The sequence below is a fragment of the Nycticebus coucang genome, chromosome 15, assembly GCF_027406575.1.
Source record: "Nycticebus coucang isolate mNycCou1 chromosome 15, mNycCou1.pri, whole genome shotgun sequence".
NCBI lineage: Eukaryota > Metazoa > Chordata > Mammalia > Primates > Lorisidae > Nycticebus > Nycticebus coucang.
This window is the reverse complement of record NC_069794.1, coordinates 82,484,923-82,491,014: the sequence shown is the minus strand read 5'-3', so window position 1 is coordinate 82,491,014 and position 6,092 is coordinate 82,484,923. Positions and strand designations below refer to the sequence as shown.

The 6,092-nt window shown below is 42.0% G+C and overlaps 1 non-coding gene across 1 annotated transcript; it reads right to left on the bottom strand.

Moving 5' to 3' along the window:
* Positions 1 to 286: 286 nt before the first annotated feature.
* LOC128567040 (U6 spliceosomal RNA) lies at positions 287 to 393 on the bottom strand. The gene has a single exon (XR_008374715.1). It is a non-coding gene; the product is annotated as a U6 spliceosomal RNA (small nuclear RNA).
* Positions 394 to 6,092: the final 5,699 nt, after the last annotated feature.

Genomic DNA, 6,092 nt, shown 5'->3' with positions numbered 1-6,092 from the left:
TTATAACAGTATTTCTTGGTGTTTACATCTATAAAAAATGAGAAATACAAGTGATGCTAAATTATTTCTTATTTCAGTATTATAACAATACATGGAGACAAGACATGAATTAATTAAAAATAGAAGGGCCCAGCAATCTAATTAAATGTGGATTCAGAATAAAGTTTTACTTTTTATGGTTAATAATAGTTTGTCAAGTTAGTAATGTATTTATGTTCTGTAATCAGAGATTTACTTGTGGTTGCCATAAGCAAGTAGTATTTTTTCTTTCTTTCTTTCTTTTTTTTTAAATATGGAACGCTTCACGAATTTGCATGTCATCCTTGCGCAGGGGCCCTGCTAATCTTCTCTGTATCGTTCCAATTTTAGTATATGTGCTGCCGAAGCAAGCATGGTATTTTTTCTTTATTAAGAGATAGGGTCTTACTCTGTTGCCCAGGGTGATCTTCCCACCTCAGCCTCCCAAATAGCTGGGGGTACCGGTGTGACCACCATGCCATGCTAAGTTTTTTATCTTTTTGTAGAGATGGGGATCTCTCTTTGTTGCCCAGGTGGTCTCAACCTCCTGCCCTCAAGTGATCCTCAGCCTCCCTGAGCACTGGGATAAGAAGTGTGAGGCACTGTGTCAGGGTCATGTACTCTTTAAATCACAACTTTTAAAAATGTTATCTTTATACTATCTTTTCCTGCAGAGAAGTTTGATGAGGCAATTATTAAAATGTTTTTAGTCATAAATTATATTTCATTAAAAAGTATGTAGAAAAAATGGAATGAAAACATGAGATCAAATAGCAAAGAGAGCAATACGAAATTTCTGTTAAATATTGCTGATGTATTTTTTTAAATTGAACATAATGACATCAAATGGCTATGACAGTTTATATACATGTAACAGAGGACTATGACAGGGATGTAACTGCTTTAGTTTAAAACATCAATTTTTTTTTCTTTTTGAGAGTCTCACTCTAGAGTGCTGTAGCATCACAGCTCACAGCAATCTCAAACTCTTGGGCTTAAGCGAGTCTCTTATTTCAGCCTCCCAAGTAGCTGGGACTACAGGTGCCTGCCACAATGCCCAGCTTTTTTTTTTATTGTTGTCATTGTTGTTTAGCAGACCATGGCTGGGTTTGAACCCATCAGCCCCCATGCATATAGCCTGCGCTCTAACCACTAAGCTATGAGTGCCAAGCCTTAAAACATCAATTTTTAAAAAATACTAGGAATTACACTCTTTGCAGTTCAGGAAAAGTTTAGATATCAATTACTAAATATTTAGGGGCATATAGTAGTTTCACAAAATTCTTATAAACTTTTTCAAATCACTGGGTGATAATGGCATTGTCCTGCCACCAACTCAGTCATCTGGAAGGCCATATTGGGGGTGGGGTGATATTTTTATTGTGGGTTGGAGCTTAGAGGATAAGCCCAGGTCAGCATCACTAGTGGTGCAATCTGCCACCCTCTGTGAGCAACCTACAAGCAATCAGGATCAAGAAAGGGGGAAAAAGCTGTGGGGCACATCACTGCTCCTATTGTAACCATACCCAACAATCGCTGGACACTCGCCTGTGCATGACAGCTGTGCTAGGAAGAATTACTTATTTGCCTACACCTTTTTCCTTTCTCCCATGAAAGAAAATCTGGCTTCTAGAAATAGATGTGGAGTTAAAGAACATTCCGGGGAGGAAAGTTGAGGACTAATCACAAATTTGTTGCTTCAACAGTGTTATAAGTCCATTCCCTGCACGACTGCCCCTGTTTTTCACACAGTCAAAAATGTTTCCTGAGCTCCTGAACCATGAGTACCTCTGAGCTGGCCTGAGCACTCACAAATCCCCCAGCAAGCCTCCTGCTGCTGACCTTCGCAAAATCACAAGCCCTTCTAGCAGCCCTGAGACTGGGAACCCTCAGAAGACTGGAGTTTTATGCAGAGTTTGTACGTGTGATTGAGCGCTTGAGAAAAGCCCTACTTGTTGAGCTCCATCAAGGTCAAGTTGCCCAGCTCGGTGAGCACCTCCTGCTGTCTCCCAAAGCTGTCACTGGACACTCACTCGTCTCACTCGTCCTTGACCATGGTCTGTCTGGGTCTCTTCTGCTTTTGGAATGTTGTCTGAAGCTTGATGATCAAGCTTCCTCATTTCCTTTATGATCCTTCGTCTTTTCCAACTTCTCTACATCCGTCCATCCCAGAGGGAGCAACCTTTGTTTCTGTCTTTGTTTCAGGTTAATTGACAACTACAGAGGCACTTCCATGGACAAACCAAGGTTAAAAGACCCCAAGTTCTCCCTACCCCCAAACCCCATGAGGTAGATCTTATTCAAAGTGAAATTAGGGATAATGGCAACCAGCTCCTTCTTGGCCAAAAACTCTAGCTGGGCCGGGTGGTGGTGCACACTGTCACCTGGGACTGACAATCTTCTCAGCTCCTCAGGCCACTCAGCATGCCAGAGAAGCCATGGACACTGCTTTCTCACCTTTATTTTTGAGACAGAATCTCACTCTGTTGCCCTAGGTAGGTAGAGTGCCGTGGTGTCATAGTTTACAGTAACCTCAAACTCCTGGGTACAAGCCATCTTCCTGTCTCATCCTCCTGAGTAGCTGGGACTATAGGTGGCCACCACAACACCTGATAAAGTTTTCTATTTTTAGTAGAGATGAGATCTGCTCTTGCTCAGGCTGGTCTTGAACTCTTGGGCTCAATGGATCCTCCCCCCTCTGTCTCCCAGAGTGCTGGGATTACAGATGTGGGCCACCCTTTCTGGCTAAAATGTCATTTTAACTTAAGGAGAAAATAAAAATTTTGTGTTATGAAAAAGAATGATCTCTTATTGTTTTACTATCACAAGTCTTATGGATAGCATATATACTATGTGGTTAGTAGCCATATTTAACTCCCCACGAAACCATCAGAAAATCTGCCTTACATATGCTGGTAAATGTATTGCAGTGGGGGGGAAGAACCCTTACATTCCAGTGTCTCAGAGGATGGAAGTCAGGAGAGCATACTTACAGGATGAAGGTTGCAGCTCCTGTGATTTAGGGTGAGTCATTCATAGTGGGAAACTAATTGGGACTGGGCAGAGTTTAAGAAGTGAATCCTGGTAAGTTAGCCATTATTTGTAAGTGGGCTGCTAGCCCAGGACCAACTGGATCGTACGATTTTCTTGACACAGCATCACATTCATTATTATTTCACACTTGCATCTTTCAAGGCAAGAATTTTTGGAACAAAGAGTTAAATCCTACTGACACAGGTGGTCCCAGCTGTCAGTTCTGTTTGTTACGTAGATAAAGCTATGTAGATAAAAGAAAGTTCATTTGTCAAGAGAATATTCAGATGTGTGTAAAGCAAGGTGAGGGGCCTGGACGTTTATAAGAAAAACTGAGAAGTATGTTTGGTAAGAGAGGTCAAGTATCATTACAGGTTCTGAGTTTAGTAAGGATGAAAAAGATGGAGATGTTACTTGTTAAAAGGGTATGATATTTGGTGTAACACAGGCCACAGTGATATACAGGCAGAACTAAGAATTCTCTCCCAAAATAAGCTTGTCTTTAAAATACTAACTTCAGGAGGAAGGAAAGAGGATAGGACTCACGTTGGAGCACTGAAGCATGGGTCAGATTTGGAGGCAAAAGGGAAAAGGAGGGCGCAGGGGTGGAGCATGTTCAGGAGGTCAAGGTGCAAAGTCCTGGCCTCATCACACCTCCCAGTCTGGTCTGGGCTGGCAGCACAGCATCACCGCCAGGAACTGATCAGACTGCCAGGCCGACTGCTTCATGGTTAGGGAGGGAAATCTAGGAGTTACGTTTGCTTGACAAAGCCTCACTGGTCATGCTTTGGTTTTCAATTTACCACCTATTTTCCCATGATGTGCTTCAAGTTGAAACTTCCAGGTTCCAATTACAGGCGATTTTAACTTAAAATACTGTGCCCCTTCAAATCTTTTCACCCTTTTTACAGCATGTTAAATTAACTGGTTTACATGTGGGGAAATCTCATTTTAAAGCTTAATTGACACAGAGGCAAAATCATTGCTCAAATAGACAAATAGCCATTAGCCGGTACCTTCCCTTATGACTAAGACTCTGAATAAATTAGCGAAGGAAAGCTGGGAGGAAGGGAAAACTGGGTTTTTTCTTAGGGGGGTTTTGTGACTCCCCATTTTCTTCCTCTAGGCCAGTGGTTCTTCAGTGTGGTCCCTTGACCAGAAACACCAACGCCACCTGGGTACTTACTAGAGACGAATTCTCAAGGCCCACACAGATCCACTGAGTCAGAAGCTGAGGGTGGGGGGCCCAAGGAGTCTGTACTTAGACAGCCTCCCAGGTAGTTTCATTGCATGAAAATTTGAGAACCACCACCCTGTGCTATCGTCCAGTTTGATTGGACACTTCCCTCTCTTAAGTTCTTCTTCTGCCCAGCTGGCCCCCAAGGACTGCAAATAAGGATCATAGTCAATCAGAGTGGACCGCCTGGGAAGTCAACCTCTTTAACAGGGTTATACATTTTGCATTTGGCTCAGCCCCATTGGAGGCAGAGACCTGACAACTCTAGGAGTTCTTACCAGTGTTTTTCCTCATTTTTTTGGCTTTGCTTTGCTTTTTGAGACAAAGTCTCACTCTGTCACCCTGGGTAGAGTGCTATGGTGTCAGCCTGGCTCACAGCAATCTCAAACTCCCAGGTTCAAGTGATCCTCCTGCCTCAGCCTCCCGAGTAGCTAAGATTGCAGGCAGCTGCTACAATGCCCGGCTAGTTTTTCTATTTTTAGTGGATACAGGTCTTGCTCTTGCTCAGGCTGGTCTTGAACTTCTGAACTCAAGTTATCCTCCCGTCTCTGCCTCCCAGAGTGCTAGGATTATAGGTGTGAGCCACTGTGCCAGCCTCTCATTTCTGATTGTTCTTTTATTCAGCCAAAATAACATTTAAGTCTGTCCCAGAGGCACATTAACTTCAAGTACTCTCGTTTGCACATTACCTGTTTTAGAGGGCTCTTACCTAATATACATTTTTTGCCTTTACCAAGACATTTCCTAAGGCTGAAAAACTGCTGGCAGAGCCTCCATCATGGCTTCCATGCAGGAAGATCCATGAGTTATATCCAGAAGGGAAGTCAGAGGCAATGATCTATTGTGATAGCCTATGCATTGATTCTTTCAAGGAGTGTTTCTGAGTGTGTAATATATGCACGGTATTGTGGAGGATGCAACACACAAATAAAGCTAACTCTTTATTTGAAAGACTTGCAGGCTTTATTCTAGACTGAAAAATGATGTGTACTTTGTATGGTACAGACAATGAAGGATGTTGCATTGCAAGTGTTTTGTGTGTACTGGCTCAGTTAAGGTAAGGTTCTTTACCATCTTTACTTTAGAAACCGAGAAGATGAGACCAGGGAGGTTAAGTAACTTGAGAAAGCTGAGACCTCTAGAAAGCTGAACAATTAAGATTTGAACCCAGAAAGTTTGGCTCCCAGTATTCACCCTTAATCTCTAAACAACACCAGCTCTCAGGATTTTAATGACAGATAAACAGTGGTGCATCATTATAGTGATAAAGATAAATTGTGGGAATTCAGGGAAGGGGTGATTACTTGCCAGATTTAACAAACAAAAATACAAGATACCCAATTAAATTTGAATTATGTTCAATTGCCTATGCACATGTGCACTAAAATAAAAGAAGAATATTGCTTGGGACACACTGATACTAAAAATTGTTTGTTGTTCATCTGAAATAAATCACACGTTTCCAAGTTAGATACCATTTTCTTTAATTATACTTCCCTGATGTGGTTCTCTCTTTGTTTTGCAAAATTTGCTTATAAACTTCCTAGTGATTCCAGTCTGTGTTCCATTTACATTGTAACATAGCTTGTCCAGTGTTCACATAACACTTCATTCTTTTGTCCATCAAATGTTCTTTACTGAGAAAACATTGTCAACATTTGCATTATGAGCTGATATCCTTAACAAGTCCTAGCAAAAAGTTAACAACTTTGAGAACTGCTCTTCCAATCTGGCTTGTTAAAATCGTACAAACCAGGGCGGCGCCTGTGGCTCAGTGAGCAGGGCACGGGCCCCATATGCCGAG